Source organism: Rhinolophus ferrumequinum, chromosome 8 (genome assembly GCF_004115265.2).
Source record: "Rhinolophus ferrumequinum isolate MPI-CBG mRhiFer1 chromosome 8, mRhiFer1_v1.p, whole genome shotgun sequence".
Lineage (NCBI taxonomy): Eukaryota > Metazoa > Chordata > Mammalia > Chiroptera > Rhinolophidae > Rhinolophus > Rhinolophus ferrumequinum.
The window spans coordinates 66691153-66704457 of NC_046291.1; positions in this window are offsets into that span (position 1 = coordinate 66691153).

Here is a 13305-nt window from a genome sequence, read left to right on the forward strand (position 1 = left end):
TTGTATTTGCTTTATGACATAATAATATGTATGTGTATAAAATAGTTTGTATATGTACATCACATTGTTTCAAAATACAATTATCCACAGTGCCATTCAAAATAAGCCTGCCCACGAAAGTTGGTGTGGTTCTTTGTCAGATCTGAGAATATGATTTTCTACATTTTTAAGTCAAAGTATTATGCTTTTTAAAGTCATTTGAAATCACTCTTCTAGATCTAGTCATTTTATCAACTGTTAGTTTCATTTTTTGGTTTCTTTCCATATTAAGGCACTGCTTTGTTTTTTCGTTTGTTTTCATTTAATTTTGGTTTTTAATTCATGAAAAATATTTACATGATTCCAAAGTCAAAATTATGAACCAAAACACTTTCAGTTTCCAGCTTTGTCCCCTCCCTTCCTTATTCTTTCCTTCCCACGGAGTCACCATTTTCATTACTTTCCAAATTATTCTCCCACGATTTCATTTTTTAAGAAAAGTTAGCATGCAATACAAAGTCTTTCTGAATCTATTAGGATTTGATCAGTGAAGCAGAACCATTATGAGTGATATAAAGAATATATTATAGGGGTTAGACATTACACAGTCTAGAGAGCTGGTTAAATGGTCTACATATGAGGTCTGGCAATTAAATTCATGAATTTGTTTCAACAATGTTGCTAACCTTTTTTTGATATTAGAGGGATTATTCATTATGAATTTGTACCAACTGGACAAACAGTTAACCACATTTACTCTTTCGAAGTGCTGAGAAGGCTGCATGAAAAGTTAGATGAAAACACCTGAACTTTTTGCCAATTCATGGCTCTTGCATCACGACAGTGCACCAGCTCACAGGGCAGTCTCTGTGAGGGAGTTTTTAGCCAGTAAACAAATAACTGTATGGGAACACCCTCCCTTCTCATCTGATCTGGCCCCCAATGACTTCTTTCTTTACCAGAAGATAAAATAAATATTGAAAGGAAGACATTTTGATGACATCCAGGACATCAAGGGCAATATGATGACAGCTCTGATGGCCATTCCAGAAAAAGAGTTCCAAAACTGCTTTGGACGGTGCACTAAGTGCTGGTATACCTTCCCAAGGGTGGAAATTTGAAGGTGACTGTAGTGATATTCAGCAATGAGGTATGTAGCACTTTTTCTAGTATGAGTTCATTAACTTGACTCTCTGACTTCATAAGCTTGGTACCCCTGGGTCTGGTGTTGGGCTTAAAGTCAGCAGGCCCAGCAGTCAAGAAGGAAGGATGCACATAATGTGAAGAGAGAGGGTAAAACAGAACCTGTGAAGATGCATTGGATCCCACATCTGAGTTTTATCTGAACTGGCCGTGATGCCTCAGCAATTTCAAGCCTCTGACTTTGATGATGTGGGTAACCTGCAAAAGAGCTGGAATACTTTGCCACAACATGGTAAGTATTCAGAGAAGCTGAAGGAGGAGATCCATGAGAAGTTGGAGGAGCTGCCAGCCCAGCTGCTGCCCCATGCAGCTCCACCACAATGTCATAAGCTGTATGAGCTGCAACTGTGCCTGACCTCTCACTGGCTTGAGTGTGAACCCAGCAGTGGATTCCAATCAGTCTTCAAATTCCATGCAAATTTTGCTTGTGGTCAACCCTAATCTATAATCATGCATGGAGAATACTGGGGAAACTTAGTTGCAACTGAGCTAAGTTGAAACAATACAAAGCCACCACAGTCCCTCCTTTGTCAACTTGTCATCCAATGTACTTGTCATCCAGTGTGCTCTTTTAAGCACACTTAACTCCCCAAACAGTAATAGCCAGATCATGTTCTGAACTAACGTAATGCAAATATAACCCATATAACCAAAAATACACTACCCTCTTCCCAAAAGAGGATACACAGTTCTTTCATACATTTTTGGATGCTATTTATTCCTCTTCTTACTGAAACATGTTCCTCCTTTGGTATTCTGTAACTTAAGAACTGACATATGATACTTGCTACTGTGAATGTTATATTGAAGAGACTAGTAGAAAGAAAAAGATGACTTACTATTTATGCACACACATATATTTATATCAAAATAAAGAAAAAATATTCATAGTTATCATTTCATTTCTTCAACTTGACAAATGGCTGTAGCTAATATTGATAACTACCATCTTCCACTATACCTACCATATCCTCTTTGACCTTGGAAGCACCTTGATAGATGATAGTTCCTTGCCTTGTGATGTGACCTAAATCTTCATTCTTGAAGGTCTGGGCCATTAGAATTGTTATATAAATAATTCTGTAATGAATAGCCTTGTTCATAAGTCACTCCTTTATTGTTATTATTTTTGAGTGTGTATCTTTAGGATAAAAAGTATGCATCTCTACATTTTCTATTTTTGCTTTTTTGATTCAGATACATTTGAGGAACAAAAGATTCTGTTCTTTCCTTGAGATGTGCCCCTTTTATTCAAAGATTCTTAGAGAAATTCATTTCTTTAAATTAACATTATACAATACAAATCAAATAATATCCTAGACATATTTTGAAATTATAGTTACATAACAAAGAAGCAATCACTGAATAGACAACTGCATGTATTAGAATACTTATTATACAGTATTGTGATGTCTGAACCTTGATGAGAAAACAAATTAATCCTTCTGGCTGCTTAAATAAATCAACAAAAAGAAAGTCTTTAAAAAATACCATTGATTTGTTAGGTACCAGCATGATATTTTTATGAGTACATGGGATGATGCAGAAAACAGTGATTCACACTGTTTTGGATCCTTTTAAAAGAAGAATTGAATTTGTATCTAACTAAGTCTATGGGGATTGACTAACATCACATTACGTTTTTCTCTGTGAAAATGACATTTTTCTTATGATTCAAGTCAAAAACTGATTCAGCCTGTCAAATTTAAATCCATGTGTGCCAATCTCATTAAACTTTTCATTGAAAACTACTGCATTTCTATAAGATAATTCAGCTATAAAAATCAAAAATAATGATTTTTCTTGTTTGTTTTTTTTTGACACTCAGTTACTCTAAGGTGTTAAGTAATCTAAGAAGTTTATAATACCTGAAGTAGAGGGTTCTTAAGCTGATATGAAAGGAAACGGAATAGAAATTTTTGAAGCTAAAGAAAATTTAAAAATTACAACAGAAAAATATATTAGGTGCTGAAAAAATACAGGGATCCAGGAGATAGGATACCTGATGAGTCAAAGTCATAAAGGATTAGGGTACATGAAGTAAGGACACATTTTTCTAGGAATAGGATTGATAAGACCTACAATAGGCCCTAAATCAAATGTTGGCCTACACAAATTTGACACAACATGGGTTTGTCGTTGCATCAGAAATGTTCACTAAACGTGAATTCTAGATACATTTGGAGAAAGGTAAGAGTATTTTGTGTAGTTTTTGCATCTTCCTACCTCCTTGGTCACATTTTACCTTCAGCCACCTCTTATTCGTATTTCTCTTTCCATGCCTTCTCTTTACAAAATCTCTAGGTTTTTCTTGACAGTTTTCTAAGTTTCTCACTCTACAGCAGTGCTTGTAAAATGTTTCTGACGGCTACTTTCACTAAGAAATATATTTTATATTATGGTCCAGACCACACAGGTATGCAACTAAAAAAATACAGGTTTTAAGAAACAACAATTTTCCTCATTACACTCAATATATGTTGATATTTTGTATTCTATTCAACACTATTCCATTCTACTTCACTGAGAAAAAGAATACTGGTTTCCATCCACTAGGTTGATATTACATCTAATATTACACAATGTCTCAAAACACCTATCATACACTAGTGATTTCCAAACCTGAAATTTCAACCTAGATTACATCCCTGTTACATTCTATAATAGAAGTCTAGACATATACCAAATTCCTAGATGTCATATATGTCTCACAGATCTGACTACTTAACATTAAAACTTTTTCCTAGTCTATCATCTAGCTTGTGAATGGAACCAACATCCATTCACAAACAGAAAATTGAGAGTTGTGCTAAGTGGAGGAAAGAAAAGACATAATTAATCAATATTTTTTAACTGCAAGTAACAGAAATCATAGCTCAAATTGATTTAAAAGATAAGGATACTTATTGACTCATTAAGGTTAGATTTAATCCTGGCTGACTCTTAAAAGCAAGGAACTTTCCTGGAAGCCCACAGAAAACCCTCCTAGCATCTCATTGGCCTGAATTGTATAACATGCCTATTTCAAACCCACCACGATGTTTAGGGAACAGTCAGGTATTAATTGGCTCAGGCCTACAGTCATAGAACAGTCCCTTTGCAAAGGTGGATAGGATAACCTATCATAATTATATATTGAAGTTGCCCTACATGATACATTTTTCCTAAAAAACATGAGCTATATCCCAGAGGAGTGGCTGTCTGAATGAAAGTTGCAGTTCTGGAAGGAAGAGAGAATGGGAAACGGCTTATAGTGAAGCAACTAGCAATGCCATTTCCACATGGCAAATGTGTCCCATCTTTCCTCTCGTGCTATAGCAACTAGAGTTAATCTATCACGTTCCTAGTACGTGGTCATACAGCCCTCCGATCACTCTGAACTGAGCACTCCCACGAGGCACTTCAAATTAATGCTTTATCACTCAGTATTGAAATTCTGCCCTGGATTCTCCTTCCACTTTATCCTCATCCGCTATTAACTCACACAATTTCATTTCTGACGTAACTCAAAAATTATTCCTAAAGTCACAGCTCTATTTTGAGGTCTAATCCTTTCATGCCTAACCTATTGCAAAAGTCTCAAGCTCTCAAATCTATCTTTCCTTCTGTTTTTAAAGAGGTTTGCTAAAATACGATTATAACCGTATCACTAGTATTCTAATCCTTCAAGAATTCCTTATTGCCTACAGGATATAAATTTCCAAATCCTTGTCAGGCAGGCAAAACTGTTCATGACATGGGCCTTACATATTTCTTATTCCTGTTTACCCCTACACAAGCCCCATGATCCTGTCATAACACACCTCATGTAGCTCCTTAATTGCACCGTCATGATACATATCTTTGCGCATTGTGTATCTTGCTACTTGTGCTGAGAAAGTTCCCCCTCCTTACTTACCTTCTCTCCCTGAGAAACCCTGCGGGTTACCATGGTATATGTTCTGTCTTGCTGCAACATCTTAATAAACTTAATTTTGTTTGCTTCTAGTAGTCTTGGGGCACTATGCTTGATCACTGCAGAACAATGCTTCAATGCACAGACGTGTAGAAAATTACTTTTAGCAAGACACACTGGGCAAGTGGGAGGCTGTTGGCAGCCAAGGCACCACCTATATTTTAAAGATTGAGGGATATCAACAGCTCAGTGTACCTTTAACCCAACATCCAGTTTGAAGAGCTCTAGTAAGAGATTAAGGGTGCCTTACAACAAGGTGGAAAAAGATTACTTTTGGCAACAACCCAGAATATAAACTCCCACCAAGCAAATCAAAGCCTTAATCAGAACCCCCTTCCTTATGAAGAACAGGTATTACTCATTGTTATCAAATGTGTGACCTTTAAGGGAAGACATTTCAGCCTGTTCCACTTACCAATCCTTCACCTCTTTATTAATGTATTTCTCTGCTGCACAGAGCGGAGTGAAAGGAACAGCTCTCTTCATCTTACCACAATTCCGGAGACATTTCTCCACTGGAGTGACATCGCAGTGTTTCTTATTTCGACCAGACTGGCCTGTCTATTAGTGGAGTCTTATTTATGTGGAAATTGGAATCACCTAAGGTGAGAGTCTGGTGGAGTGGAAATAAAAACATCTTAAAATAATGTCTCCTATCTCTTAAGGTTTCTTATAGAAAGTTCTGATCATCAGTATTTGTATAAAGGAGGTTTGGAGTAAGGGAGAGTATTACAGAGAAAAAGTGTGAGTATTAAACAATATTTATGAATTTAGAAGAAAAGGGAGTGTGGAGAGAGAGAAGCACGGAATGGATAAGGTACAGAGCATGGATAAGAAAGGCAGAAAGTGAAGGTGACGAAAGTTTCTCCGCGACTTCCTTTACACTCTTGTTTATGGGAGTCAGCTTTAAAGAGAGAGGCAAACCCCAAGTGCTATAAATTAAATTGTGTCTCTCCAAAAAGATACATTGGAATCCTAACATCTAGTAACTCCAAGTGTGGCCTTATTTGGAATAAGGTCTTTCTAGGTGTAAACAAATTAAATGAGTTCATTAGTGTAGGCCCGAATCCAATATGACTGGTCTTTACAAAGAGAGCAATTCTGAATGCAGAGACAGACACGCACAGAAGGAAGACAATATGAAAAGACAGAGAGAAGGTGGTCACATGACTGGAGTGATGCATCTACACAAGTCAAAGAACACCAAGGATTGCCAGCAAACACCAGGCACTGGAAGAGACAAGGAAGGATTCTCCCCCTTTCGCCGTCAGAGGGAGCACAGTCCTGCTGACACCTTGATTTCAGATTTCTAGCCTCCAGAACAGTGAAAGAATAAATTTCTGTTGTTTACCCACACAATTTTTGAGACTTAGTTATAACAATTCTAGGAAACTAATACACAGAGAAAGCATCGTGAAGACAGCTTGAAAGAGAATGGCAGCCTTGGAAGTCAACAAGGCTTGATCAACCCTAACAGGAAATCTTTTAGCAGTTTATTGCTGTGCTTCCCACTCTTGCTCTGTTCATAGAAAATGGCAAAAGCTCCTTGAAGCCTTATTTTTGGAAGTCAGGAGTTTAGCTGAAGACAGAATTCAGATTGCTCAACTCTAAGCTCTGAGCTTTTTTCATGAAACTAAGAGGAGCACGGTGGAATATTTTTAGCCTATTTCCAAGCCTGTAAGATGCCTATTCGTCATTTTTCTTCAAATAAGAACTTTCTACACATATGCACACACAAATTGATGAGTGATTTTCAAAGGATTGTCTTTATCAGAATTTAAGAATATTTTTATAACTTATGATTTTGTAAATTGACTGTAGGCCCATATTTTATAATTATCAGGGATCTTAATTTTAAATCTTCACTAGGAAAATCAGTCATAAAAACATTTGCTTTCATCTTTAAGGATTATCTTTGAGATTTTATTCTTGCTACAACAGAATTACTTTTGTTTAATGATTTAAATATCAACTCAGTACCAACTCAGCCTTTCTCAAAGACGTTATACTAAATTATATCACATTAACATAATATTGTTTATAGGCCACACTTAATAAAATTACAAAGTTAATATTTTCAGATGGCACATAAAGATAGGCAGAGGTGGCAATAATGTCGATGTCTTTTTATAATATCATTTGTGACTTCTTTCAAATCATTTCTGTATGAGGCTAAAACACAGTCTCTTTACTTTAATTGATCTTGAGATGAAATGAGACTATTTCCCACCAGTTCCAAACAGAAGACTTGTACAAAAAAGAAATCTAATTGGCCTCGTTGTTATTACAGGTCCATCTCTGTAATGATCACTATGGTCGGGGGCAGAGTTTTCCATCATTAGCTCATCCTGGATCATGTGTGTATTCCTGGGGTCCGGATTTGTGACCTCTTATCAAAAGGATGTGGGGATGGGTGGTTGCTGTTGTCCTAATGTAAGTGATCGCTTCCAGGTATTTGTCCAATGCTGGGATTGTTCATTGCCTCATGATCTATCAACTACGATGATGTTCTTTTAAATACACCATGTATTGCAAAACCTATTTGCTATAATTATAGAAGGTTTGGGTGAAAATTGCATCAAACTATATTTTGAAGGAACATCAGAAATACAGCTGATCCTTGAAAAACGTACTAGTTATGGGAGCTGACCTAATTTTCCCATGCTGTTGAAAACCCACATATAAATTTTGCTCCCCAAAACTTAACTACTATTAACCTATTGTTGAGTGGAAGTCTCACTGGTAACATAAACAGCCAATTAACACATATTTTATACCTTACAGGTATTATATACTGTATTTTTACTATAACGTAAGTTAGAGAAAAGAAAATGTTATTAAGAAAATCATAAGGAAGAGAAAATACATTTACAGCACTGTAGATATTTAGTGAAAAAAAGCTACATATATATATAAATATATATGTATATTTAAAAAGCTACATATATATGTGTATATATATACATATATATATATGTAGCTTTTTTTTACATATATATATAAATATATGGTCCGGTGAACTCAAACCCGTGTTGTTCAAGGGTCAACTGTATCCTCTTTTCACTATACAGCTTTGACCTAGAAAGAGAGACTTATTTTTGAGTAATTTAAAAAATGTAGCTACAATAGGCAGGAAGTCATATATAAGGCAATGCCATAGTAAATGTGTAGGTCTTTCTATCTGTCTATCCATCTCATCTCCATTATAATATTATAAGCAGCAATCTTGTCACAGAGCATTAGTCAGATAATATTCAATCCTTAATAATAATATTTTTACAATAAATGCCATAGACAACTTTGATTATCAAAGTCAGAAGTAATTTACATAATTCTTATGTATAGGCACATGTACATTAATTTGAACTTTGATGCCAATTGCATCTTTTGAAAAATAGAGCAGAAATAACTCTAATAGCATTGGAAAGAATTTAGGATCAGTAGAGCTCATCATAGACCAAGTTTTACACTTCAGTATGGTAGCTACTGAGGGACGGCCAAAGATGCTTGCATTCTGGGCTACTTTTGCAAATCTATGGTACTACTTTTCAGAGAAGCTGATCTGAAGAGCTTCTTACATAAAGTTCCTAAGTTTCAGAATGTATCTGCCTCGGGGTGCTCTAGTTTAAATCCTACTCCATTGACTGTGGGCTCACTGAGATAAACACAGGGCTTTCAGTCTCCTTATGTTACAAAACAGAAGCCAATTTCCATACATGGGGGGAAAGGAGGGAAAGATAAACACAAAATGCCTGGACACTTCTTATCCATTGAAAGCATCATTTGTGCCAGCTATTCTTCTAGATGGAGGAATCAACAGTGAACATGCCAGACAATATAACCTGCCTTTACATGTTCTTGTATTTCCTTCAAGAGGCACTTTAACTAAATCATAGCCAACTCTCCAAAGTGCCCTCCCAGTTATGCTGTAGTGAGCACCTTGTCTGATAAGGAACAGGAGGCTTGCCAACTCACCTGATATGTCACCCACATGAGATGGCAACATAAGCCATCCAGCTTCAAAATCTATGCTCTTCCCACTACACTCTAATTATAGAATTAAAAGGTCAGGATCTGTTTCAAGATAAATAAAACTGACCTGAGTGGTTATCTAAGCAAGAGCAGCTCTTCTGCTGCTTGACTGGTGTCCAACGAGATTTCTGTCAGGTGCCAGCAACTTTCAGTAGGTTTTCAGCATCTGCTCCCTACAGTGCAGCTAATTAAAACCTATACTTTTACCTCTTGCCAAAAGAGATATAGTGCTTAGAATCTCCTGTGTCTGTGCATGGCAGATGGAAGAGGAGAGACTATCAAATTGTAGAGCTGATACTACTACAGATTTGAGAAACAGAGAGAGAGAAGCCCATCTACCTAGTCAGCTCCAGAGACTTGTACACATAAATGGTGACCCTAATAAAGGACACAGCAGGGAGAATTTGATTTTGAGTATCTTTTAAATTTGAAATTTATAAATGTATTTTCTTAAGTGTATACATCCTCAGGAAAATGTAAGCAACATATATGTAGTTTTTAGAAATAAACCTTAGAGCAAAATTACAAAAATATTGCACAAATAAACTTAGTCTGTGATAGCAAATGTTATTCTATGATTCAGATGCTGGTCACATCTCCAGTGCCTTGTCACATTAACGTTCTATTATCTTATCACAAAATAGCATGCTTCTATTAGAGAAAAAATGTCCATCTGGGTCATATCAAATTTAATTACTGTAATACTTATATAATTATGGAGTTGTCTTAAGTTCCAAGTACATACATTCCCATAAAAATTAATATTTTTGCAATGAAAAAAGACAGTGCAATTCTTGTAGTAGGGGAACATTTAAAAAGTAAAAAGGAGATTAAAATGTACCAACATGAAAAATCTTAAAGTCCTTTTCTCTCTGCTTCCCTCTCACCCCAGACATGAAATATAGTATACCAGTAGACAGGAGAAACGATGGAAATTCATTTTACACCCCAAAAACATTTATTGAGTGCCTAGTATGTGCCAAGCATTGTTCTAGATACATGCATTATCATAATGAAATCATGATCCCTGTTTTTTAGAATTTTACATTCAAGTGGTGGGTGCTTGGTAGGAGTAGAGAATGGTTAAAAAGAGGCAGAGTAGTTAACAAGTAAGTATAAGCAAGCATTGAAAACAATAAATAAGTAGGTTTGATAATACATTAGCAGGTGATAAGTGCTATGGAACAAAAAAGTGGAACAGGATTGTGGATTGGTATAGCTCAAGGAAATATGGAAGTTAGACTCCAGTAAAAAATGAGGTGGGGTGGGGACCCCATTGAGAATGTAAATTGTGATCAAAGTGAAGGAGTTAGCCCGTGGATATCACGCAACAAGTATTCCAGGCAGATACGCTAAACCAAGAGCATGCCTGGCTTGTTCAAACAAATGGCAAGGAGAGTGATTGAAATGAAATGAAGAAGGGGAAACATTGTAGGGAAGGAGGTCAGAGAGTTAACAGGGATCAGATCATGCAAGGCTCTTGTAAGGAACTAGCCTTTTACTCTATAAAAAACAGAAAGCCATTGGAGGCTTTTGAGCAGAAGAGAGGCATATCTAGGCTACATTTTATAGCATCGTTCTGGTTCTCTGTTGAGAATAGACTGTGGAGGGAGCAAGGATGTAACCAATGAGAAGATTGCATCAGTAATTCAGATGGTGACTTAAACCAAAATGGTAGTGGTGGAGGTGTTAAGAAGTGGTCGAATTCAGGAAATATTGTGAAAGTGGAATCAATATGATTTCCTAATAGAGAAAAAGACGTCAAGCACACACAGATTTTTGGACTGAGCAACTGGCAGAATGGAGTTACTCTCAGTGGAGATGGAAAATCTTTTTGGATAGAACAGATTTGTAGAGTAAGGTAAGGAGTTCAGTCTTGAACATACTAAGTTTGAGATGTCTGTTAGTCATCCACATAGAGATGTCAAGTAGGCAGGTGCACTTCAAAAGAGTTCTGACCTGGGGAGAGACATTTGGTAATGAGCAGCATGCAAGAGGCATGGAAGTCTATGGTTCTGGATGAGACCAGCAAATGAATGATCGTAAATAGAGAAAATGGCCGATGATCGCACCCTAGAACACGTCAATATTGAGAGATGGGAGAAAAATATAGAAAGAAAACTGAACTCATTTGACCAATGAGGTAGGAGGAAACCTCCCAGAAATGAAGAAAGCCTATCCAAAGGAGGAGACATCCGTCTGCTGAGTCAAATGTTTCTAATTCTGACAAGGGAAACCAGAGTATGTGAGAAAAATGGATTCACCACTCACATTAGTCCATATAATTACAGGAAGGACTTGGAAATGCCTTTTTATATTCAATTTAACTCTCTGTCATCCTTTTAAAGCCTCAAAGTTGCAAAAGCACATAGAGAAATCAAGCAGCAAGCTTGGGGCAAAAAGCACAGGTGCCCTTAATCTTCTTGAAGGGTATTTTCAATTCTGACCTCAGTTGTTTAGACAGTGTTGATTCTTAGGCTCTGCCTTATATAAGCTATCATGCAGTAGATGAAAGGTGCTTGCTTCACTAAGTTCAGGTGTCTCATTAATAAACGGTGAAATAGATGTTTGCATATTCATCTAGGATTTCACTGCACAAAATTAGTGAAGAGATTCGTTAAAAGAGATTCAGTCAAGTCTATCTGCCAACTCTTTCTGAGAGTAGAACCTGAGATTTGTAATTCACATCCTCCGTCATGTGGGAAAAACACATTATGTCTGAGAAGAGTAAGTTAGCAGAGAGGTCACCAAATGCCTGGACAGCTGAGGAGGAGGCAGAAGAGTGCAGTTGCTCAGCAGAAGAGTTCACATTTTGCTTCTTTCAGGTGCTGAATAAAAGCAAAACAGGGTAAGTTACAGGTCTACCAAGACCTGAGGTAAGTGGAGCTGGTTTATTAGGTTAACTGGGTTCTCACTTAAAATGCGAGGCTGTGCGCCAGGACAGGAAGGAGTAACAGGAAAGGGAATAGAAAGAAAGTAGGTGCAACATACAATGAGTCCCACTTGGTTACAGAAAGCCAAGAAGGGACTTTTGGGTATAAAACACAACATCCAGACAATGTCCTTTATTTACTCTTATTGACCGTTATAGAAAAAGTTTGTGAAAACCAATGAGGTATTCATGACATTTGCAAATCAACCGTCTCCTGAATCACACAAACAGGATAGAATATTTTAGGTGAGTTTTCTTCAGAACAAAATTATGAACATAGATAATATTAGAATCCTCCCTCAGTCTCTCTCGTCTTTCCTTCTTCTTTTCTTCCTTTCTTTTAACCTAGAAAGCAAAATGACCTTTTATTTCCTCCCTTGATTCTGCATATGGATAGGACTGCAGGGTTCATCCTGGGGAATCACTGCTCTACGGGAATGGGCAGCTGCCCCAACCCTACTCCGCTAATCTGACAGACTGTCTTCCGAGATTCCAGCACCAGCATCCAGGAACTGGGTATGATTCATAGTATTCTGAAAAATAATTATCATCATATAATATGAAACACTTAATTTTTGTATGTTGTCATTTTATAACACAGTGAGATGAAAAATTAAAATAATTTTAGAATAAAAATAAATGATACATTCTTTAAAATCATGCACACTTTAATGTTTCTATTTTATGTATTTTGGGTATCAAAATTGCACTAGGATCACAATATTTTCTTACTGCTAAGAGATAATCATAGGCACTTAATCATTTATTTAAATAATCTACAAAATGGAACATAAGCATAAAATATTGAAATTGTTTATCTATTTGAAGTGCTAACAATTTTTAAAAAGACAATATATAGCAAAGAAAAACTAAATTGATATATTTTAATTCTACAAAAATGTATAAATATTTAAATCTGTAGCAAAAGAACAATTATACCATTTAGTAATGCTTACAATACTTAAAATGTGTAAATCTATATGCACAGTCTACTTTTATAAATGTTAGATAACTGTGTGCCAAGCATATATCTAAAACATTTTTGAAATTATTTCCCTTTAGCCTTGGCTACACTGACCAGAAAAAAAACAAAAGCTCCAAAAAATAAAAAATAAAAAAAAAGAAAGAAAGAAAAAGAAAAATCATATAATCATCAAGTCCTATTTTTTCTGTTTGTGCTTTTTTTAGCTGAAAGTACAACTGA